This window comes from Danio rerio, chromosome 10 (assembly GCF_052040795.2).
Source record: "Danio rerio strain M-AB ecotype USA chromosome 10, GRCz13ab, whole genome shotgun sequence".
Lineage (NCBI taxonomy): Eukaryota > Metazoa > Chordata > Actinopteri > Cypriniformes > Danionidae > Danio > Danio rerio.
Genome location: NC_141030.1, coordinates 23,503,012 through 23,528,050, shown reverse-complemented (window position 1 = coordinate 23,528,050; position 25,039 = coordinate 23,503,012). Strand labels below are relative to the sequence as shown.

At 38.1% G+C, this 25,039-nt stretch overlaps 2 long non-coding RNA genes across 5 annotated transcripts in view; one reads left to right on the top strand and one right to left on the bottom strand.

Moving 5' to 3' along the window:
* The first annotated feature begins 264 nt into the window (after positions 1-264).
* On the top strand, positions 265-9,868 carry LOC141376347 (uncharacterized). The gene is made up of 3 exons (XR_015501001.1): positions 265-1,366; positions 1,665-2,792; positions 7,946-9,868. It is a non-coding gene; the product is annotated as an uncharacterized LOC141376347 (long non-coding RNA).
* LOC147842043 (uncharacterized) overlaps positions 8,298-25,039 on the bottom strand; it is a 120,407-nt gene continuing 103,665 nt past the window's right edge. For 3 of the 4 annotated variants that reach the window (XR_015501007.1, XR_015501005.1, XR_015501006.1), the window contains 3 exons: positions 20,833-20,961; positions 10,978-11,050; positions 8,298-8,721 (listed from right to left, as the gene is read on the bottom strand). This is a non-coding gene — a long non-coding RNA (uncharacterized LOC147842043). Of the gene's footprint in view, positions 8,722-10,977; positions 11,051-17,518; positions 20,962-25,039 lie in introns of those variants that run through there. The other variant, XR_015501008.1, reaches the window with a different exon arrangement.

Here is a 25,039-nt window from a genome sequence, read left to right as displayed (position 1 = left end):
AAAACAGCATTATTAATGACAATCCAATCTAAACGGACAGAATGGATTTGAATGGAATTTAAATATATGTAAAATTCTTCAAAGGTAAGCTATTAACATGCAGAATAGGCTTTCGTTTTCATTTCAGGACAATATTGGAATAGCTCAATGTATTATATAGCATGTAGCATGGCATAGGCATCATCCCTCCTGTGAAAATTTTATTCTTTTTTAAATATTTCTCAAGAGATTATTTTACAGCATTTCCTATAATATTTTTTTTTTCTGAATAAAGTATTTTTTTCTTTAGTTTGGTTGGAAAAAAGCAGTTTTTAATTCAGTTAAAATAATATTTATGGTCAATATTGTAGGATAATAAAATATGACTTTTTCAAGTCAATGGACAACTACTGTTGTCCATTGACTTGAATAATTAACTAAACAAAACAAAACAAAACAAAACAAAAAAGCTTTAAAATTATTTAAGGTAAGCAATTTATATGGGCTGAATTTAAACAAAGAAATATTGTAAATTGTAAATAAAAATTAAGTAAGAACATTACTACAATTGTTGCAACAGAGGCTCATTCAAAAAATGTACCTCTATACAAATTTCTGGAGATTGCAAATTATATAACCAGAAGTACGTATGGCTGCATTTTGTCTTTAAAAGGAATGCTTTGGGGTGGTATGACATTGTTCCTTTTCTCGCTTACCAGCTGACCGCTTACCTCCATATGGACAGCTTTCTGACTGTTACGTTTACCCAGTTACTTGCTGTCACGGTCACACAATGAAGACCTGGATGGTTATCTCTTTTTGTCAATTTATTCAAAACAATGTGGATAGATCAATTGGAGAAGCAGACAAGTGATATTCTTGGAATGAGAGTGGTCTTGTGAGCAGTTCACAAGGAAAACAAGTATCTTCATTCAACCATCAGAGTATTAAAGTCACTTCCCTTTATCACAGCATGTGCATCCAGAGGTTAGGAGAACCCTCATGGCAGAAGGGAAACATCCACGGAAGAAGGCGAGTAGGGGAGAAGGTGAGGTGAACCATCTGACTTCGATTCCAGCCAATGTACAACTGGAAAAGGTGAGTCTTTATAGGTGTGGTGATTGATGGTGCTGGTGTGTGTAATTAGTATTCAGGTGGTTGTGCTCTGTGATTTCTGGAAGCTGGACCTCAGCAAAGACTCGTCTGTCCCTGAATCGTCACAGGAATCAGTCTCATGCTCTCTACTCCTCCATGACCACCACAGCAGCTGTTTAGGATACAGCCTGGTCAAGATATGGAAACCTTGGGATCAGGGCCTCGGGATGAGTATCCCCAAGTGGAAATAGAGAATAAAGAGAATGATCACAGTTGGATGGGCGTTACCTTAGTGGGTGCTACAAGGTTTACTATGTAGTTGACGATCGCCTACACCTCCCTCTACTCTAAACCTAACCATCATAGTAGCATGGATGTTACCTTAGTGGGCGGTACAATGTCTACTACGTAGTTGACGATCACCAATGTCATCAAGTGGCTGCAGTGAGGACATCATGGAAATTTGAGATCTCAAAAAGCGTACACAGCGACCTCTGGTAAATTCCTGAAAATAAAAACTGTAAAAAAAAAAGTAGCTCCTGGAAAAAAATTGGTGCTCTGCAGAAATGTATACAGGAGTACGTAATCAGAAAGAGTTTGTTTGTTTAAATTCAGCCCATCCAAATTGTTTGCAACCACTTACTTTAAAAAAAAAATGTTGTAAATCCAATGAATTAATTTTCTAGTGTAGTGAACCAAACTGTCTTTGAAATAGTATCTTGCAAAATAACTAAAATATTATATACTCTCAACATGGCAAAGAAATAAATTATTTTGACAGTTATTAGAAATTAGTTATTAATATTACTGTTTTAATCTGTGCTCTCAATTAAACAGCACTTGGGAAATATTTGAAAAAAACAAAAAACAAAAAACGATTTCATAGGAGTGCTGATGTAATTTTTAATAAAATGCATTTTGGGCATGGCAGCATTTTTAGATTTTTCTTTGTAAGTGTAAAAAGTAAATGATTAAAAGATGATTCCTTGGATTTGCTAAACAATTTATTTGGGCTGAATTTAAACAAACAAATTATTTTGAATACAACTAAATCTAATTTGTTTGTTTAAATTTAGTTATTATCAGTGTACATTTTAGTACATGCAGTGTGTAAAACAGCACCAGTGATTGTAGTGTAAATTTATTCAGCCCCAACATGGCCTCTATTTATTTCCAGAATTACAGCCTCTACAGCAAGAGAAGAATAAAAGTTCTGACAAAACATAATAAAAAAACGAAAACACAAATGACAGATAAGTGGTATCTATCTACAGAAGTCAACACCAGATCCACAGAAGCTGCAATAAAGGTTAATCTGTGCAAAGGAAGGGGTTGAAGCAAAATAATAATGATAAACGTTCAAACATTAGCTCTGAAGAGCTCAGCATTTTACAAAACAATCTTTAAAGTGCTGTGAGGCACACTATAAAAACTGGTGAGAAGGATAATAAATCACAAGTAGCCTTGAAAACTAGGCAAAAATAATTGCATTACCTGCGATTTTAGAATTTAGCCGAGAGGAGGGAAAATTCAAAAAGGATTTGTTTTCTATAAATTCACCATAAACTTTTAAACCACTAACAGAGTTGACAAAAAAGTTGATATTTTCTACAATCATATCAGATACCACAAGGAATGTCTAAAACTTGGTTGTATTTTTTAAAATTTTATTATAATCTTTTTCAAATGAATGAGAAATTCACTAAAATATGATAATTGTAACGCGGAGACTGACACGGAGGGATCCATTATGCAGTATTTATTAGTCAAGCTTTCACTCAAACACACAGTATGCACTAAAGTGCAAACACACATCCACAACAGTCTATGAAGTATCAAGACTGGCAATGAACAGACACAGAGGGTTTTACCAGGCATGGGTCGTGGGCAGGCTGCAAGTATCAGAGTCTGTGTATCAGGCGTGGGTCATGGGCAGGTAGCGAGTATCAGAGTCCGTGTATCAGGCGTGGGTCGTGGGCAGGCAGAAGGCGAAGCAGAGTCAGAAGACAGGCTGGAGTAATGCACGAAGAATCAGGCAGGGAATAACGCTCAGTAATGCTGGCCGGGGCTAAACAAGACTTCGCACTGACTGAGTGTTTGGAGCTGGCTTATAAAGGGTACGTGGGTCGTTAGCTTGATTCAGAACAGGTGGATGCACAATCAGCGTGTACGGATGATGTAATGCTAAAAGTCCGGAGATGGCGGCCTCTGCTGGCCAGCGAGGGGAATGACTGGGACCGAGGCGGTGACAGAGCCCCCCCCCAACGAACGGCTCCTGAAGTGAGAAGAGTCTCGACGCCGGGGTCTTCCATGGGGGCGAGGGGCCGGCATATCCGGATGCTGCAAGTGGAACTCATCCAACAGAGTTAAGTCAAGAATGTCCTTACGATTGATCCATGATCTTTCCTCCAGGCCGTACCCCTCCCAGTCGATGAGGTATTGGAGTTGACCACCCCGGCGTCTGGATCTCAGGATCTTGTGGATCTGATAGGCTTCCTCTCCGTCGATCATGAGAGGCGGGGGACCCTGTTCACCGGCTGCCACCTCCCTATCCGTCTCGGCTGGGCCAACAGCAGGCTTGAGCAGGGAAACTGGAAAGTAGGAGAGATGCGATAATGGTTAGGGAGTGTCAGTCGAAAAGAAACAGGTGATATTTGGCATTCAATTTGAAACGGACCCACGTACCTAGGGCTGAGCTTCTTGGAGGGTAGTCTCAAGCGAAGATCTCGAGCGGATAGCCATACCCATTGTCCTGGGGAATACGTGGGGCCAGGACGACGATGACGGTCGGCTTGCTCCTTGAATCTTCGAATGGCATGAGACAAATGGGTATGAGCTGCGTTTCAGACCTCCTTGCACTTTCTGAACCAGGTGTCAACTGCTGGGAGCTCTGTGGTTTCACCTGACCAGGGAAATAGGGGAGGTTGGAAACCCAGCACACATTGAAAAGGAGTCAGACCCGTAGATGCCTTCCTGAGAGAGTTCTGTGCATACTCAGCCCACATGAGGAATTTATTCCAGTCTGATTGGTTGGAATGACAGTAGGTGCGCAGAAAGCGACCGATCTCCTGGTTGAGACATTCTGTCTGTCCGTTGGACTGAGGGTGATAACCGGAAGTTAAACTTATATTTATTTGAAGGTTCTGGAAGAAGGCTGACCATAGTCGGGACTTGAACTGGGGACCTCGGTCTGAAACAATGTCTTCAGGCAAACCGTAATATCGGAAGACGTACTCACACAGAAGTTCTGCTGTTTCCAGGGTTGTGGGTAATTTGGGTATAGCGATCAGGCGACAGGATTTGGAGAAACGGTCCACGACCGTGAGAATGGTGGTGTTACCCTGTGACTGGGGTAGATCCGTGATAAAGTCAATTGCTATGTGAGACCATGGGCGACGGGGGAGCTCTAGAGGTTGTAACAGACCAGCTGGACGGTGACGGGAATGCTTAGCCATCTGACAGGGGGAACATTTATTGATAAAGTCAATCACGTCTTTGTGCATAGATGACCACCAATAACGAGACTGGATCAGTTGCACAGTTGCAGTACTGCCTGGGTGACCCGAACTGGGGTGATTGTGCACTTCAGCCATTAGTCTTCCACGGAGCAGAGGGGGCACATAGATCTTGTTCTCGGGGCATGCCTGCGGAGTGGGATTTTGGTCAGAAGCCTGCGTTATCTCATGTTCAATGTCCCATCGAATGGGTGCTACAATGAGCGGATTCTTCAAAATGGGTTCTACTTCCTCTAGTGCAGTATCCTCGTCGGAGATACGAGAGAGTGCATCTGCCTTGATATTCTTTGAGCCTGGGATGTAAGTAACTTGAAAGTCAAATCCTTTAAAGAACAGCGCCCACCTGGCCTGTCTGGGATTTAAGCGTTCGCAGGATCTGATGTACTCCAGGTTCTTGTGATCTGTGATAACTGTGAATGGGTGTTTTGCGCCCTCAAGCCAATGTCTCCATTCTTCGAGAGCAGCCTTCATGGCGAGGAGTTCACGATTACCCACGTCATAATTTCTCTCGGCGGGACTCAGCTTGCGGGAATAGAAAGCACAGGGATGGAGCTTGTTAGAGGTCGGGGATCTTTGGGACAGGATGGCTCTGACACCGGAGTTGGAGGCGTCGATCTCAACAATGAATGGCCGTGCAGGGTCTGGATGACACAGAATGGGTGCATGGGTGAATCAGGCTTTGAGCTGGTCAAACGCTTTAATGGCTTCCGAGTTCCACTTCAGGCGGGCGTTATTGGCTTTGACCATGGCTGTGAGAGGAGCAGCTACTGAACTGAAGTTCCTAATGAACCGTCTGTAGAAGTTGGCGAATCCCAGGAAACGTTGTAACTGCCGAATGGTTTCGGGTCGAGGCCAGTGAGTGACAGAATCCACCTTTTGTTGGTCCATGGCCACTTCCTCGGGACTGATAACGTAACCCAGAAAGGATATGCAGGACTTATGGAACTCACAATTTGAGATTTTAGCATACAATCGATGCTGAATGAGGCGATTTAGCACAGCTCTGACATGCTTAATGTGTTCTGGCAATGAGTTGGAGTATATCAGGATATCGTCGATGTACACGATGACCCACTGGTTGAGCATGTCTCGAAATATCTCATTTATGAACGCCTGAAACACTGAAGGACTGTTAGCTAGGCCGAAGGGCATAACAAGATATTCGTAGAGGCCATTGATGGTAGAGAACCCGGTCTTCCACTCGTCTCCTTGGCAGATTCGGACAAGGTTGTAAGCGCTGCGGAGATCCAATTTGGTGAAATATTGGGCTGAGCGGAGTTGTTCAAGGGCTGCTGGAACTAGGGGTAACGGGTAACGGTACTTGATGGTTATTTCATTTAATCCTCTGGAGTTGATACATGGGCGCAAACTGCCATCCTTCTTCTTGACGAAGAAGAAACCAGCTGAAGCAGGTGAAGTAGACGGTCTTATAAACCCCTTCTCTAGCTCCTCAGAGATGTACGAGTTCATGGCTTCAGTTTCTGGTTGAGAGAGGGGAAAAATACGACCACGAGGAGGCGTGGTACCGGGTAATAAATCAATGGCACAGTCGTACTCATGATGAGGTGGGAGCTTGGTAGCTTCTTGTTTGTTAAACGCTTCAAGGAGATCATGGTAGTTCTCGGGGACTTGACAGATCTCGGATTCCTCCATACTGGATATGGTGTTTATCTGAACAGGGGAAACAGAGTGTAGACATTGGGTAACGCACTTTTCGCTCCATTTAACAATCTCACCAGTCTTCCAGGAGACTTGAGGGTCATGAAGTTGTAACCAGGGGAGTCCGAGTATAACATGGTGTCTGGGAGAGTCAATGGCAAGGAGAGAGATTTCCTCTACGTGAAGAGAGCCTGTGCGAAGAACTAATGGCAACGTTTGGAACTTTACGTGTCCATCCCCCAGGGGGCGCCCATCTATAGCAGTGATGGCTAGGGAGGAATTACAGGAAGTTAGAGGGATGGAGTGAGCAGAAGCAAACTTGCAGTCAATAAAGTCACCAGCGGCTCCTGAATCGACCATAGCCAAAGTCGAAATCTCAGTCTCCTTATATTTTAGACAGACAGGAACGCTCACAATGTCATTGGTAGTCGTGAAAACGGTGGTGGCACTCACCGGAAGAGCCTTAGGTGGAGGTTTGTTGGGGCATAAGATCTTCATGTGACCTGAAAGTCCGCAATACATGCACAAGTGGTTCCTCCTCCTCCGTTCACGTTCTTCAGGGGTTAAACGAGTCCTGCCCAACTGCATGGGCTCCGTGGGAGTTTCAGGGGATACAGGGCTGGAAATGGCAGAGCACAGAGGGTTACGAGTGCGGAGCAATGTGTCTAACCTGATAGATAACTCGATAAGCTGGTACAGTGTCTTCCCCTCATCACGACATGCCATCTCTTTTTGCAATTCTGGTCTCAAAGCTTTCCGATAGAGTGTAGTGAGTGGATCATCAGCCCAGCCTGTCTGCGCTGCCAGCGTGCGAAAATGCAGAGCGAATTCAGCTGCGGGTCGATCTCCCTGTTGTACACACAAAAGCTCCTCACCAGCATTACGGCCACCCTCAGGATGATCAAATACAGTGCAAAATCGTTTGAGAAAGTCATTAAATGAGGGGAATATCGGGGTACTGTCTGGCCAAACTGCGGTAGCCCAGTCTAAAGCTTTTCCAGAAAGCAGTGAACATACAAAAGCGATCTTACCATTTTCATCCTTAAATAGATGGGGTTGCTGGGCAATGAACAGCTTACACTGCAGTAAAAAGCCTTTGCATTTAGCTGGGTTACCTGTGAATTTATCGGGGAATGCCAAACGAACTCCTGAGGCAGTCTGGGTCTGTGTCAGCAAGGGTTGACTCGTAGAGTAATTGGCGGTTAGTTGCGCTGTGGAAGCAGCTTGCAGGTTTTGCAGAGATTTCACCAGTTCATCTGTTAGCTGAGTCAAATGCGTTAGTTGCTGTTGATGTGTAGTTAGTACCTGAGCTTGAGCTGTGACTTCATGTGACAAAACCTGTATGGCTGCGGGATCCGTGTTGGGCGAAGTCTTCTGTAACGCGGAGACTGACACGGAGGGATCCATTATGCAGTATTTATTAGTCAAGCTTTCACTCAAACACACAGTATGCACTAAAGTGCAAACACACATCCACAACAGTCTATGAAGTATCAAGACTGGCAATGAACAGACACAGAGGGTTTTACCAGGCATGGGTCGTGGGCAGGCTGCAAGTATCAGAGTCCGTGTATCAGGCGTGGGTCGTGGGCAGGTAGCGAGTATCAGAGTCCGTGTGTCAGGCGTGGGTCGTGGGCAGGCAGAAGGCGAAGCAGAGTCAGAAGACAGGCTGGAGTAATGCACGAAGAATCAGGCAGGAAATAATAATAGAGTTGACAAATAATTCTCTTCTATTGGTGTATCCTAAATATTTTATAGAAAATAATGAGAACAATTAAGACAAATCAACAGAGATTCCCACCAGAGTATGTGACATCAATTTAATTTTGGATATAGTCACATGCTTAATCTATCAGTGCTTTACAAATGCTTCATTTTTAAAACCAATGTAACAGAGTTGAGCAGAATGTAGCAACTAAGGCTGCACGATATTTGAAAAATCTGACTTTGAGATATTTTTTTTCTGCAAATTGTATTGCGATATGAATTTAATTTCACCCAACAATTTAAATACCTCTATTTGAAAATATTTAAGTCATAAAGATTGACTGGCATGATCAAATCTTTTTAATAAAATAAATTACAAGCATACATAAATACCACAGAGCAAAAATGAAAGGTGGGTGATGCAGTGCCGCAGTAGGTGGTGCTGACGCCTCACAGCAAGAAAGTCGCTGGTTTGAGCCTCGGCTGGGTCTTGGTGCTTCTGTGTAGAGTTTGCATGTTCTCCCTGCGTTTAAGTGGGTTTCCTCCGAGTGCTCCGGTTTCCCCCACAGTCCAAAGACATGCGGTACAGGTGAATTGAGTAGGCTAAATTGTCTGTAGTGTATGAGTGTGTGTGTGTGAACGAGTTTGTGTGGATGTTTCCCAGAGATGGGTTGTGGCTGGAAGGGCATCCGCTGCATAAAAACGTGCTGGATAAGTTGGTGGTTCATTCCACTGTGGCGACCTTGGATTAATAAAGGGACTATGCCTAAAAGAAAACGAATGAATGAAAAATGAAAGGTAAATAAACAGTGCTTTATGGTGTTCTAGGAAATATAACAGTTGCAAAATTGGACAATCACACACAAAATAACATGGCCATCCTTGTATAAATATTTACATACAATAATATAAAAAAAATAAATTATATTTTTATTTAAAAAATTGTAATAAACAATCTAATCCTGTGATGTGACAATTGCAGATGCACACATCGCGATAGTGGTGCTCAAACAATATATTGTTCAACCCCAGTGGAAACAGACACAACTGGGCCCGGCGCAATGTGGCGCAAGGTGCAACGCAATTGTTATTTGCTAGTTTTAGCTTGGCGCAAGAGTCACATAAATATAAATGATTAAAATATTACAAAACATTATTTTCTAGCCTAAATAAATTTAAAAACCACTGCCTTTATGCTTTCTTAATCTTGGGAGGCTTTTTCAGTTCATTCAATTTGCTTTTGTATAATTATATTATTATTAGCAGTATTATTTATAATATCCATATTTTTATTTGTTTTATTAAAAACAAGCTTAGATTTATCCACCTGTCAGGTTTTAGACCATATAGGGCATAGCAGGTGTATTTGTAAATAACTCGGTATTTTGACCACACTTCGTTACTATTGCTCATTTATTCGTTTGCTGGAAATTAGAACTGAATTTAGAAATAGTTTTGAAACAAATCTTTGCACTTAACAAACGAAATTAATTATTTATAGGCTAATCGATGTCTGTGGTAAAGGTTTCCCTATCCCTGAGAGCGAAAGTGAAACTAGATTATGAGATGCCTTATCTCTTATTCTCGCTCTGTAGATGCTTTGTTTAACTGTTTACTTGCTAGTGAAATACTCAGGTTTTCCACTTACACTTACTTTACGTCATGTAAATAGCAAATGTGCCGTGGCACGGCGCAACTGGCTCTTAAAGGGAATGGCAGATGAGACTCTGATTGGTTTATCCTCAAAACACACCTATAACTCCTTAAGAAAATAAACTAAACCCTTTTAGACCATGCGCCACGGCGCAAAGGGGATTTTTCCGTTTAAATTAGCAAAAGTGGATTCTGACACGCCCTGAAAGCGTTTGCGCATGGGCCTTCAAAATAAAGCCCAACATGTGTTTTTTTAATACTAAAGTTACAAAAAAATAATGCAGAAAACTATTTTTTCATACAAAGGTTTATTTACTTAACACAGTAAACACACACACAAAAAAGATTAAAATCAGTCTTAATTATTTCATGATATTTGAAGCTGAATGTGTAATTAAGAGACAGATTGAAAAAATAATAAAAAGCATATCTTGGGATGTAAAATATTCCTGCAATTTTATAATCACATTGTAGATCAGAGGTACAGGACAAGCTAAATTTTCCTAAATTTCAAGGTCACTCCTTTAGTCCTATTTGGATGAAAAGGTTATTTTAAACATATTTTGTGAGTTACATTCTAAAGCACAGCATTACAAAAATCAATGTTGCATTAAATATTTCTTTTCTAAAGCTACACTTTTTGGGTGTAATTTGTCAGTCGAACCTAATGTGTTATCATAACAATTAATTCATTCACAAATTTAACCGACTTTTAAAAAACCTCCACCTGAATTAAAAAAAGATCTCTAACAATCTTAATATTTTCAAAATAAAGCCTTTTAGTATATATTCCCACCAATTACCAATATAATGCTGATATAATATAATATTAATGCCAATATAATGCTTATTTGTGATCAAGAGAGCAGCATGTTGTATAGTTAACTAAATTAAAAAACATCAGTTGACATTATATCAAAAATCTATGAATAAAGTACAGACGTGGTCCATTCAGAGTAAGCCGAGAATGTCTCGCTAACTAATGCCAAACTTCAAAAGCCACCAAACCTATTGTAAATTTCCACTATATTCATATGACTGCATAATTCAGATGTTTTAAAGACAATCTCTTGCGTGTAGAGAAGAAATGACACTAATTGCTTTAGATGTGTTTGTATGAGCCTGAACCAATCATTTACAAAGCATTTCACAATTCTCTATACAGAATTTGTTTCCCTCAATGGTCTTATTTATGCGACAGGACACACACAGACTCACAAACACATGCATGCACACAAGCACAGCAGTGTTCAACACAAAAGAGCATCTTTGGATATAGCATTTATATCTGCTGTTGTCGGTTTACACATTTGGCACAATAAACAGTTAACTGTATGCTTTTGTGAAATTGTAAATTAAAGACACTAACCTGTATATGGTGCCACAGTGAAGATGAACTGTATGTTGATATCATAAAAAAAAAAAAATTCTGGAAGGAATATCTGATGGTGACATAATAATGCGTGTCATTAATTAATTCATGGACTATTCAATTAAAATGTAAAAATAAATGTCAAATAATTATAAATAATTATTAAAAAATTATTATAAAATTGTAAATAAATAAAATATAAAGATAAATAAATAAAAACATTGGTACAAAAGAAACAAGGAAATAAAAAAAGCTTTAAAACTGATTTTTAAAATACAGTTGAAGTCAGATTTTTTCTTTCGTTTTCAAATATTTTCCAAATGATGTTTAACAGAGGAAGGAAAGTTTCAAATTATGTCTGATGATGTTTTTTCTTCTGGAGAAATCTAATTTGTTTATAAAATACATAATTTAATATATATTAAAAGCAGTTTTTAATAAATAAAAAAACATTTTAAGGTCAATATTATTAGCCCCTTTAAGCTATATATTTTTTCAATAGTCTACAGAACAAACCACCGTTTACAATAACTTGCCTAATTACCCTAACCTACCTAGTTAACTTAACTAACGTAGTTAAACCTTTAAATGTCACTTTAAGCTGTCACATTATTATAATGTCACATTAGTCTTAAAAATTGTTGAATACTATTTACTGTCATCATTGCAAAGATATCAGTTAACAAATCAGTAATTAGAAATGAGTTATTAAATCTTACATACTTATATACATTTATGTTTAAAAATGTGTTGAACAAATCTTCTCTCTGTTAAACAGAAATTGGGAGAAAAAAATTCAGACTTTAACTGCAATCAATGAAATGATTAAAGGGTCATGAAACTAGTTTTCCCCCTAATATTTAGCAGGAGTTTTCATACAGGTTTTGATGCTTTTGCAATAATTAAATAATTATGAAAATAATAATAATAATAATAATAATAATAATAATAATAATAATAATAATAATAATACAATTTGTGTAAAATAAAAAATATCAAAATAAACAAGCAAACAGGTAAAATTAATTAAAAATGATTATACACAATTTCAACCAATTTGCTTGTTTTGTTCAATATTTTTTATTTTACACAATTTTGTTTTTAATATTTCTATATTTAATTATTACAAAAACATCAAAACCTGTATGAAAACCCCTGCTAAATAAAATGTAGTTTCATATATAGAAGTCAGAATTATTACTTGGATTTTTTCTTTTCTTCGTTCATCCAAACATGGAAATTTTCACAGTACGCCTGATAATATTTTTTTCTTTTTTTCAGAAAGTCTCATTTGCTTTATTTTGGCTAGAATAAAAGCAGATTTAAAAACGTTTTAAACCATGTTAAGGTGAAAATTATTAGCTCCCTTCAGCTATATTTTAATTCAGGGGCTAATAATTCTGACTTCAGCTGTATATATAATGAGCAAATAAATAAATGAACATAGTATGTAACTTACTTAATATTTTAGTACAATTTATATATTATATTTTACAGCTTGACCATTTAAATAAATATCTTAAATTGAGCCTATATTAGTAGGTCTACAATTGAAAACATGTAAAATAGGAACATGGAAGCAATATTCTAAAAGCATCTCGTGTAAACATCTTAATCATACTATAGTCCTATTGAGAATAAAGAGAATATATAATTTGTAAATAATCAAAAAGTAAATAATTTGATTTCCGATATCCATGTAAACTTGTGGTTAAAAGTGTGGTGAAGCACAAGGGCTCCTCTCAGCACCAGATTGCCAGTTGTCTTTAGATCCGGCACAAATAGCTGCTTTTTGCTCCAGCAAGCCAGTGACAGATAGACATCTTTGTACTGCAAGCTTTTTTAGACAATTGAGCGAGACTGTGAACCACACATTCTGCTAATGGCTACAGCACAGACTCGGATGAACTGTCAGCGGCTCAGTCTGAGTCTACAGTTGTCTGGAAATACAATAAACAGGCATGAACTGAAGACAAGCTGCCATTTTGTGAGAGATAAAAAAATATATGTCAAAGTTTGCACCTAAAACATCTCTGTACTTTTTTTTTAAGCGTCAACGGTGTAAGGGGTAATAGAGCAGATTGCTGGATTTCAAAGCTAAATGGCCAAATATTTTGACATCTGAGACTTTGTGATGCGTTTATGTTTACTTAGACATGTTTACGTTGATAGCTTAAAGCAAAAAGAAGTGCTGTCCCAGATTTATATACAGTATGCAGTCATTTTATCAAGCTAATGCTTGAATGTTTCGTTTAGTGTGACAATTTCATTCCTCTAATGTCAGAAGTGCATACAGTATGAATATAGGTCACAAAACCAGATACATAAATTAAGTGTACCATTTAGAATGAAATCAGGAATGCTTTGTTGTGTGTATTATGGTAGCAAATGACAGCTTTGTTATAACAAAAATGTATCTCTTGAAAAAAAGTATAATAATAGTAATAATTTCATATATTAGTTTTTGATTAAATTTTTACTGCAAAAAAAAACTTTTAAAAATGCATTATCAAAGTAAAAATACATTTCATGCTTTAAAGAATCCTCAGAAAAAATAACAATAATAATAAAAAAATCATCCAGTGTAATATATGATTATGGGTTATATGCACATGGACTTTTAATTTTAGTCAGCCAGCCGCAGGGCTTCCAGTTAATTGTCCTCCCATACAAAATGGCTGTGTTTAAGATCTGATTTCTTAAAAAAAAAAAAAAAAAAAAAAAAACAGCGATCTTCACTGCCTGGATGAGAAACAAAATAAAGTGGGTATCAGACCTAACAAGAAGCACTACATTAAATATTTTTTTCCCACACCATATCTGCAAATTGATTTTACCCCAGTATTTTCAACAGAGTTTTTGCGCTAACCTGCTGCTAATGACAGCACCTCCATTTAAATGTTTTTTTTTTTATCTCTATTTACACTTTAACAACCAAAAGGATGCTTAAGTTTATTTAAGTGAATGTATTGTAATTACATTACAACATCAATGCAGTAAAAGGAACCTTATGAAAATGAAAATCATAATGCTTTCACCTGAAAGTTCATCATTGGCTGAAAAACACTAGCTGTGCATATAGCACATAGTCTTTAATCTAATTGTTAGCTTGCAGTTTTTAATAAGTGTGATTAATTTTGACATAATTTGATATAACAGATTATTTCACATATGTTCTTACAAAACAATAATTGCTTAACTTAAATACAAATCCCTTTTTTTATGAATACAAATTTATCTGCATACAACACAAGGTATTTGACCTGTATAAATGATAAGTTCAGATGCAAAAACCTTAAAGTGCCTTCTGAAATGTTCTTTTAAAACGAGCCTCCTACGTGTATGTTCAATTATTTCACTTTGATGCCGAAAGAAAATAATCTATTTTTTGCCATAAAATCGAAATTACTGATCACACACACAGGAGCCTAAAAAAATGCCATTTTCGAAGGGAATTCCAGACCCCACTAAGAGGTTTTTGCATCTGAACTCTACAAATAATACCAGATGGTTTTGTGGCATCATCTTCAGCTAATAACCGCTAGACTAAGTTACCCCAAACCTTTGGGGGCAGATTTACTTAACATGGCAGAGCCCATAAAAACACCAATTGAAGTAAACCGTTTTGCTAGTGATTTACTGAAATTGCATAAGTTGAGCACAAATGCAGCAGCTCATTTGCATAATGTACAGTGAACCACAAAAACTTTCACAAATAAATTCTCAAACAAGCAGAGCCATTGACATTAAAGCCGAGTTCAGACTGCATGATTTTCAAACTAGTCGTGTCACAGATGTTTTCACCAGGGCTGGACTGGGGCAAAAAATCGGCCCTGGCATTTTGGGCCAGAGCGGCCCACTAAATTCAATCAAAATGCTATCTATCTATGCACGTCCAATATTTTTATCAACTCATATTCTATAAAACACAAAAGCCATATATATGAAATAAATAAATAAATACAAACTTTAATCTCAATTAAATTTCTGTATACTGTCCATAAAGATATTTGTTGAGTTCTAAAAAGTACACTATTCATTCATTTATTTTTCTTCGCATAAGTCCCTTATTTATCAGGGGTTGCCGCAGTGGAATGAACTGCCAACTATTCCAGCATGTTTTATGCAGCAGATGCCTTTTCAGCCACAACCCAAAATTGGAAATCACCCGTACACAGTCATTCACACACACTCACACACTACAGCCAATTTAGCTTATTTAATACACTATTCACTCAGCCTATGTTCAATAATAAACATAACAAAAACTGCCTGCTGATGCATGGGTAAATCTCCAAAGGGAACAGTGTACTTTATAACCTCTTTCACCTCATCCTGCTTGCTGTTTCACTATCTAAACAATGAAAACATAATATAAGTCAAATTTGTTTCATTTTGATATTATGATTAACAGACACCAAACAGACTCGTGTAGCTGCATATTTATATGAGCATCATCTTCACTCTGCATATTTATAACAAAACAGGGCTTAAATATAACTGCGTCCTTTCATTTTCATTGAAAAGAATGAACTTTACCCCGTCTCTTTTGCAGAATATCAGTTTTAATAATCAACAATGGCCATTATAACAGTATAACGTACAATAAATTTATATGATAAAGGTAAGCAATCAGTCATTGTGCAGAATCAGTGTATGTTACATAAATTAATATATTAGCTTATCTTTGCACTCAGCCAAAACAGAGTTACCTGAGAACAAGTGATTCAAAAGACATAAGAGTTGTTAGATAGACAACAAGATGAATTCAATATCACGTTTACCAACTATAGTGAGATGAGATCATCCAGCAGATGAACTGTCTGACATGCACTATACTCTCACCTGGGGTTTATGCTCACCCGCTGAACTACTGGCTGCAGCTCTTGGCAGAGAGTATGTGGTCACGTGATTTGCACTTTTAGCCATGTACTAGAATGAACAGAGAACTTTTCAGAATCGCTAAATGAAACGCTGGTGTATTTCCCGCGATTTCTCTGTGCCTCCCTTCCGTTTCTTCTCTCTGACTCTCGACTATTTTGACAAATACACACAGACGACGCATGCTCACACGGAGTCCAAAATAGGAGTTTGTGATTGGGCCAGCCCAATGTCAATAAAGAAAAGAGCCAATGGGCTGCAGAGTGTCACATGGGCCGGCCCGGTCTGTCTGTCCGGGGAAAAAAAACATCTTACTTTTAGAGAGTCACGGATCACAGCAGCGTCAATTAATAAGGCAGAAAAAAATGATAGGCTGCAAAGCCTTTTATGGGCCGATCAGATCATAAGACGATGATCAGCCCGGCCCAAAAAGTACGTCGGCCCACCGGGAAAGTGCCCGGTTTGCCAGATGGCCAGTCCGCCCCTGGTTTTCACACTGCATGACTATCTGGGCTAGCGTTTCGTCGCTGCTTTGTTTGAATAAATTTGTTTCGTCGCTGTTTGTTTACACTGCAAGATGGTTCGGCGACATGGACATTCACATTGCATGACTTTACTATAGGGAGAATCGCTGACAACTTCGTCCAAACTACGTCTCACAGCCAAAAACATGTAGTATATCTTTTGTTATTAACTACATAATGAGAAAGAAGCCTTTAATGGGGTAGAACATGTACATGTTTGCTCACCTGGGTTTAAAGGGAATTAGCCATTTCTCCTCAACGTTGATAATAAACTAATTTCTTTCTGTATGAAACGTCAAACAGACACGGTTGCTCCTGAGTCCTGTCAAACCTCCACTAGTTTTTCCTCCATTTCGTGGGTCCAAATAAACCGAAAAAGAGCACTTTTAACTTCTACCCCAGCCTCCCACTGACCTGCAGCAGGTATACACACACGCACACACAAGTGAAAGCTGCTCTCTCATTGGCTGTAGGCGATCGCTGATGTTATTTTCAGTCAAAACTCAATTCACACGGCATGATTTGAATCGACGACAGCTCCAAATATTTAGCATGCCAAATATCTCACAGGCATCGGCGACTCATCGGCGATTCTCTCAGATCGCGTCTTTGATCGTTCATACTGTGTGATTGTCACTCACGTGCACGAGCACAGATTTGCCTGTGATTTTAGGCATTTGTCTGCGATTTCTCAAAACCTGTCGGCGAGCCAAAATCGGGGCTAAAATCACGCAGTCTGAACTAGGCATAATGTGCACTAATAATAACTGCACAAGCAATAAAATGCTATCAATACATAGACTACTGCAAATTTTATTAAATAAATTTCATGGATAACTGAAGTCATTGCATTTGGGAACAGATATGAGGTTCAAGGTGAATGCGGATCTTGGCACTAAGGGTCAAACAACAAAAAATAAGGAGAAGAATCTTGGTGTGACTCTGGATTCTGATCTGAGTTTCAATAGTCATGTCAAAGCAGTACATCAGCATACTATCATCTCAAAAACATTGCAAGAATCAGATGCTTTGAAAAAAAAATACATATATACTACATCTTTTTATTATTTCATTATATATATACTATATATTATTTTTAATTTTTCTCATATTTTTCTCTTTTTTTCTTGTTTATGTAAAGCACTTTGAATTGCCACTGTGTATGAAATGTACTATATAAATAATCTTGCCTTGCCTTGCCCTTAATTTCAATATTCTCTTCACTAAATGGGAAACTATGACATTTGCACACACAGTATGGTCACCAAACATCACTGTCCACACCCTTTCAATTCTAAAGAGTAGGGCTGTGACATCTTACAGAAAGAAGGTCCCCAGTTCGAGTTCTGGCCGGGCCAGTTGGCATTTCTGTGTGGAGTTTGCATGTTCTCCCCATGTTCGCATGGGTTTCCTCCAGGTGGATATTTTGAAAATATTCTCTCTTGAATCAATTCTGAGCTTAGTTTAAGCTCAGAGCTCTAGGCTAGATTTTAACACTCAAATGCCCACAAGGAGAGCACCTATGACTGTTTTAGGTTAAAGTGTCAATTGGATGCAAGCAGAATACGGCTGTTTGTAAAGCATACATCTCTAGCTACTGTTATTATTAATATTAATGAAAAGCTAATATCATTTTAATATTTCATGATATAATATTTCACTGCATGGTTTTAGTTAATTCATGACAATAGTTTTTATACCAAGAAAGTTGCAAAAATGCTTTTCTTACTTAGAATTATGTCTTGTTTCTAATCCAGATATGTCAAAATTCCTAAATCAAGAAGGATTTTCTAGACAAACAAAAAACACTGTCTTGTTTTAAGATACAGAAAATGAAATAATATGCCAAAATTAGGTTAGTTTTTCTATAAAATAAGCAAAGTAATGTGCTAATGAGGTTAAGCAAAATAATCCTGCTTTTCTTTTTGACGTAAGATTATTTTTCATACTCCATTGGCAGATTATTTAAGGAAACTCAATTTTAAGATATTATTTCTTAAAACAAGACAGTATGTATTCCTTTTCAAGAAAATGTGTCTTGATTTAAGAATTTTGAGATAGTTGGACTAGAAAAGATACAAAAAATAAATGGTAAAGAAAAAAATGTAAGAAAAACATTATGCCTGTGTGTCTACAAACTTGCAACAAGAACTTTAAAGCTTTATAAAGCTTTGCATATAAACCTAAATGGTTTATGCTTGCCAGAATAAATATTTTGTTTATCTATCAGTTATTGTGGCTAACAGAATGATTTCAAGTGGTTAAATTAAGTCAAAATTTAAGATAAAAAGAATTCTCCTGTCATATTAGTTTTTATAGATCACAACTTTTTTATGGAAGTGGTGTAAGCACAATTCCACCCCTATTTTGTGCATACACCACATTTACAAAAGAGACCCCTGATAACTGTTAGATGCCTATGATAATCATTCTAGATGACAGTGCAACCAGAGTCCCTTGCAGTAAGAGAGCTCTTTGTGAACACGACAGCGGCTGGAAAGCTGCATTGTTTGTTTATAGGCGGAACATGAGACAATTAAACCAAATGTGGCTTGAAGCCCAAAGCACCTTTACATTTCACAGTCCTCTTTTTAGAGTTCTCCTCCAGAGTACTAAGATTCCTCAAATGATTTCCTCGAGATGCGAAAGTGGGAAATAAAAAAACTTGCTTGAGGCAGCTCCGGTGCAACTACGAGTGCATGTTCTCCAACGGCCTTTCCACTCACCTCTACAAATGTTTATCCTAAGCAAAGGTGGGTCCTGCAATTTTTACTGCTGAGGGAATTTATTTGGCAGAAGTACAGCATCTGGATCTCATAAAGTTGTTTAAAATTTCATAGGTCTATCGCCTTGAGTTACAGCGCTCGGCAAAGTAATGAGGTGGTAAGGGAGGCCTATATCGATTGGCATGCCCTTATTGCCAGACACTCATCCCTGCCTTAAAGCCAGCTTTGCAGTGAGGACGCAGCACCACCAGATGGCTGCCCTCAACCTACAAAGCTATTAAGCTCTTAATGAGAACTTCTAAATCAAATTGGAGTCACATCTACTTGACCGGCCAACTTCTGTATCCAACCGAGAGGTCTGAACATGACAAGATCTAGTCTTCTGATTGTGGAGTCATGCAAGAAACCAAATGAGGATTTCTCATCCACTTTATCCCGACATTATGCATGCATGATAGAGGACAGTAATGAGGTGGCAAATAGGGCAGAGGCTGGCTGGAGGAGGACCAGTGTCAGCAACTCCTAAGCCGTAATGAGCCTCGATGTGGCCCAGACTGTTCCTTTGGGCTTTTCCCTCTCGCTCCCTTTGGGACCTCTATGTGTGACAGAAAGCCAAATGCCTCATCGTTCTTATCTAGAGGCGATGGGATGCTGAACAGGCTGTTCCCAAGCTTTGGTTTGCATGTGTACAGTACTGCTGGAATTAGAATTGCATTGCCAATGAGCGTGTTGAGCTTCTGACTGATAAATCTCTGCATGATTTTGATGGAAAATTGTTTAAAGATTGTGATTTTGATTCAACATCCATGCAATCTTACCTTTAGTTACGCCTTCTAGTTATGATTTTTATGCCATCGATTTGGTTCAATTCGATATCTCAGTTCATTGACAATGCTTTCCATAAACAATTATATATTTTACTTCACAGCACAAGAATTATTGTATTAAAATGTAACATTTTTAATACAAAACAAATAAACAAATGTAAATATGACTTTTTGAGCATTGTCGAGCAAGCTGTTAAATGTCTATGATTGGTCACATACTCAACAGAAAGGGCTGCGATTTGCAACAACATCAGTGTCAGTGTAACCTCAGTGTCAGTGAATGACTGTTCAGCAAACATGCAGTGAGTTGTGCACAGTTTCTGCATTTTAATTACTCGTGCTCGCCTCCCTCGCCAAAGTATTTTACCACAACATAGCGCATATGAGATAAATGACGGTTCGTAATAACCGGTTAGGATCTATTACTGAACCAATACCGAATTGTCCGCGTCTGCATCATGTTGTACCGAAAAAGCAATTAGTTTTGACACCCCTATTTATTTAGAAACTAATTTCAAGAGGATTACGTGCTTATGCTGTATTCACACCAGACGCGGCATGCGTGGATAAATCGCAATATTCACGCGTAAATAGATACATGAAAATTAAGAGTTTACTTGCTCCATTAGCCCGTCAAATCCACTTCATTTGTTTATCAAATTCACTTCACAATACACGTGAATTCGCATCATGGGCGGGGCTTCTGTCTTCCCGGTTGCTCTAGCATTGTTGCTAAATGACTAACATGCATTTTATTGAGGGAATAGCTGTGTTTAAGAGCTTTAGGAAGACTGAAAAACAGCGTTGATTCATTTGGAGCCATGCCTGAGTCAACTAGATCCTTTCTGAGGTGCAGCAGCTCTGTGAGCTCATAAACTCCTCCAGATACTATACCTGATTGATGGAAGCTCTCAGCGGTGCTGCCGACTGAGCCGAGCCCAGTTTGATGAATTGTTGTCCGGTATCAGCAGGAGGATTTTGCCCCGGGACACCAACAACAGGCGCTACGTCATAATCACTCACCTAAAAGAGAAAGCTTCTGATTGGTTAACGTAATGTGAATATCTGCTGAAGTTCAGATTTTCCAACTTAAGCAATTCACACGAAACTTGCAATACGTGTCAATCGCACAAAACGCTCAACTCGCGCTGCAGGATGTCTATTCACATCTTTGCATTGACTCAAGTAAATCTCTTGCTCTTGATGCTTCTTCCACCTTAGGTGTGAACGCAGCATTATGATTGACCACAGCTAGTCCTGCATCAGCAACGCAAGATTCACCAATCGGATGCTTCCTAACTCACTATAAATAATCAGTCTCTTACCTTAGTTATCTTCAACTTGAAGAATCCACCCTTCCACCCCTACTTCTCCCTACTTTTTCTTGACAGAGTGGCACGGCAGCCCAGTGGTTAGCACTGTTGCCTCACAGCAATAACATCATTGGTTTAAATCCCTACTTGGCCAGTAGGTGTTTCTGTGTGGAGTTTACATGTTCTCCCCATGCTCGCATGAGTTTTACCCAGGTCTCCAGTTTCCTCCCACAGTCCAAAGACATGCGACATAGGTGAATAGACCAAACCAAATTCACACCATTGATGAGCTCTTAATCAGCAATTCCTAATTGGCATTAGACATAAATAAATGGGGGAGTTCTCGAGACCTGGCTGAGCTCAAACTCCCCTTGCACCTTAAATGGGAGGGAGCCCCGGGCTCGAGGATCTTATGAGCTCAGGGCTCTGTCTTGGGACAGCATTCCTAACAAGCTTTATAATCAATCCTCAGCTATATGTAAACTCTTGAATATAAAGCTGCACTGAAAAAATCTCCATGTATAAAGTGCTATATAAAAACAAAGGTGATCGTAATTCACCTTTTTTGCGCCTTTGTCAACGATCTTAATCAATTAAACACAAAAATAAAGTAATAGCACAAATGGAACATGCCAATCTTTTGATTCTCAAACCTCATAACAACCTGCTCTCCTTCAGGCTTGGCAAAACTGTCTTTTTTCCCCTCCCTGTAGTTTCAGTTCTCTTCAGATGTCAGCTCTGGCAGATAACAAACTGTTATCAGCTGGGGTTTGGGCCCTTTTGTAATTGCCTTTCACTCACTGGTAGGACCTGCCGGTGACGTGAGCCCCATGTTTGGCCTTCGTTTTCTCATCCCTACCAGCCCCCGTCGCCCGTCTCCCAACTGCCAGCAACCACAAACACAGCTGATGCCCGATGCCATGCCTCACGGGGGTCATGATTGGATGTGTGATTGCACTACACCACTCGCTGGCTGGTGCCTTTCTTCTGCGGTCGGCGACAAACACACAAACAGAGTCGCACACACACAAAATGCGGCAAGCTGTGCATAAATACATCTGCATCGGAACTGATATCCATAACCACTGAGATTGAGCAGAGTCGCATGTATCTATGCATCGCATTTCATCGGACTGCACGGTTGACTTGCAAACGATTATTCCTATAATTATCAATGAAAAGCGAAACCACGAGTGCTGTCATTGATTTGGAGCCAGCAGGTGGATTCTTCAAACAATGATCTCATTCCGGCACATCTCCATGGAGAGGTTTCTTTTAGTGGAGCCACACATAAGGGTAAAGATTAGGATGTGCTGCAGAAGACTGCTCCTTTGAGCTGGGGATAAACATTTCTGTACTTGGAGATTTATTTGAAAAATTTACGTGGTGGTGACAAGGTGAACATATGCATCTTTGGTATTAAATGCCAAAACATAAACAATTTAGTGTTTCCTAAGCTGAGACATAGAAGGTCAAAGTCAAGCTTAAAGGTAATATACTCTACAGGTCAAATGTTAGAGTTCATGTTTTTTCAATGAAAATTATCAAGGCAGGATTTATTAAATGATAAAAAAAAGAGGAAATTGTTATATATTTATTAAAACTGCTGTCTTATTGAATGTGGTTTGAAATAAAATTATTACTCCAGTCATTATTGTTTTTATTACTATTACCATTAATATTATTACGATTATGATTATTATTATTAATTAATATTAAATATATATTTTAATTAATATTAAAATATATATACCTTCAAATAGTCAAAATTATTACCTCTCCTCTTCAATTTTCTTTCTAAATGATGTTTAACAGAGCAAGAAATTTTTCACAGTATTTTTTTCATAATTTTTCTTCTGGAGAAAGTCTTATTTGTTTTATTTTGGCTAGAATAAAAGTAGAGTATATTTATATTACCGTTTGGTATGTATACATTATAGTATATGTTTTAAATATATAATAGCTTTAGAATAAAGATTATTAGAGCGCTCGAAAGCTCTAATTTAAATTTTTTAGGAAAAACTGTCAACTAAAAAAGTGGCATGTATTCAGATGTGTTTATATTCTTATATTAATACTCTTATTTTTAGACAACACATTAACATTTTTTAAAACTTTTGATTACATTTATTAGAATAACCCTAATTTTAAGCCTCAACAAGCTACTTTAAAAAAAGATATATTTTTTGCCAATTGTAATTTTATGGGGAAAAATAACTTGTCCAGTTATCTTTATGTGGACTTCCCATGAACATATAGATTTTTAGTTTGTGCAGACTGTATTTTCTATCCCTCTATCCCTAAACCCAACCTTTACAGTAAACCTTCTGCATTTTTACATTTTCAAAATCATTTGATTAATTAACTGTTTTCCTTATGGTGACCACAATTTACTGCTGTTACTATACTTGTGCAAAGATACTTGTGTGAAAGATTTGGTCCTTACAATTTAAGGAATATAAAGGCACATAAACACACACACACACATACATGCACAAAAGTCTTTTGTTTACATTTTCAGTCTACATGGGTCTTCAAACATATAATTAAAACCAGAAAAAAATGATACAGTTGGTAAAAGGACTTAAAAATAAGAATAAAGATTGGAAATATGCATGAATGAAAATATTAAATCTATCTATATCTACAGCATATGACAACTTGAAGGAGAACTGATATCACAAAAAGCACAAAGCTTAAAAATTGTGCCCGAAGGCACTGGCATATGAACAGCCATTCTGAAAAAAAAGGTGAATTATACGGCTATTATTATGCACACAAAACCACTGACATCTAAATCCATATCCAGTTTCGCCGGGGTGGCAGGATCAGCCTCTCTCTCCGTCTTTTTTTCATCTTTTATCATTGTTGTTCTGCCACTACGAGGGGCCGCTTGTGTCCTTTTCAGAAGCTATTCATCCTACACATCCATCATCCAAACTCATTGTGCCATGCTTGTTATTTTCCAATTTTCAGCTGGTGAAAGAAATTATTTACTCATAATCGTGGCCCACACTCTAAATTAAATGGCACACATTGGAAAACAATGTCATTTTCACTGACTCTTTTGTGAGGAGCAGATTTCAAATAATTTACAACGCCAGTTATGGATTGTGAAATGCCACTGTATTATAATGCGACACAGACTCAAGTGTTCCCAATAGGAGATAAAACTAAATTAACCAAGTGTGCTATATTGTCATGTTTGAAACTAGGGCATTCTTAACAGATGCTGGAAGTGTAGCATTTGAATCAAAAGCCCCTGAAAAGGAATCATGCAGAAGAGAAACGCAGTGGTACAGGAGACTGATCTCCAGAAGTCCAAGAGCTCATCAAACATCAGAGAGAGAGAGAGAGAGAGAGAGAGAGAGAGAGAGAGAGAGAGAGAGAGAGAGAGAGAGAGAGAGAGATCCACTGACACTAAAACTGTTTTAAACTGTAGCTTGTCAAACTGTATATGCTTATCAGTTTAAACATTCTGTTTATCAAAATGTTTACACCAAATTTACAAACCAATACACCAGACATAGGAAAACACACAGTATCGGTGCAAAAAACTTCAGCAGTAAGTCAGAATATCACAAAGATCAAGACTGGAATAATGATGCCAAAAATCTACATTTAAAACATCTAGAAACATAACAATAAAAAATAAATATTGATAATAGTTGAGTAAGGTTTTTTTAAATTTAATTATTAAACCCTTTTTGGTAACACTTTAGAATAACTATCCGTTATAACTAGTTTATAGATCATTAATAACTGTTAGTTAATGAGTTACAAATGAC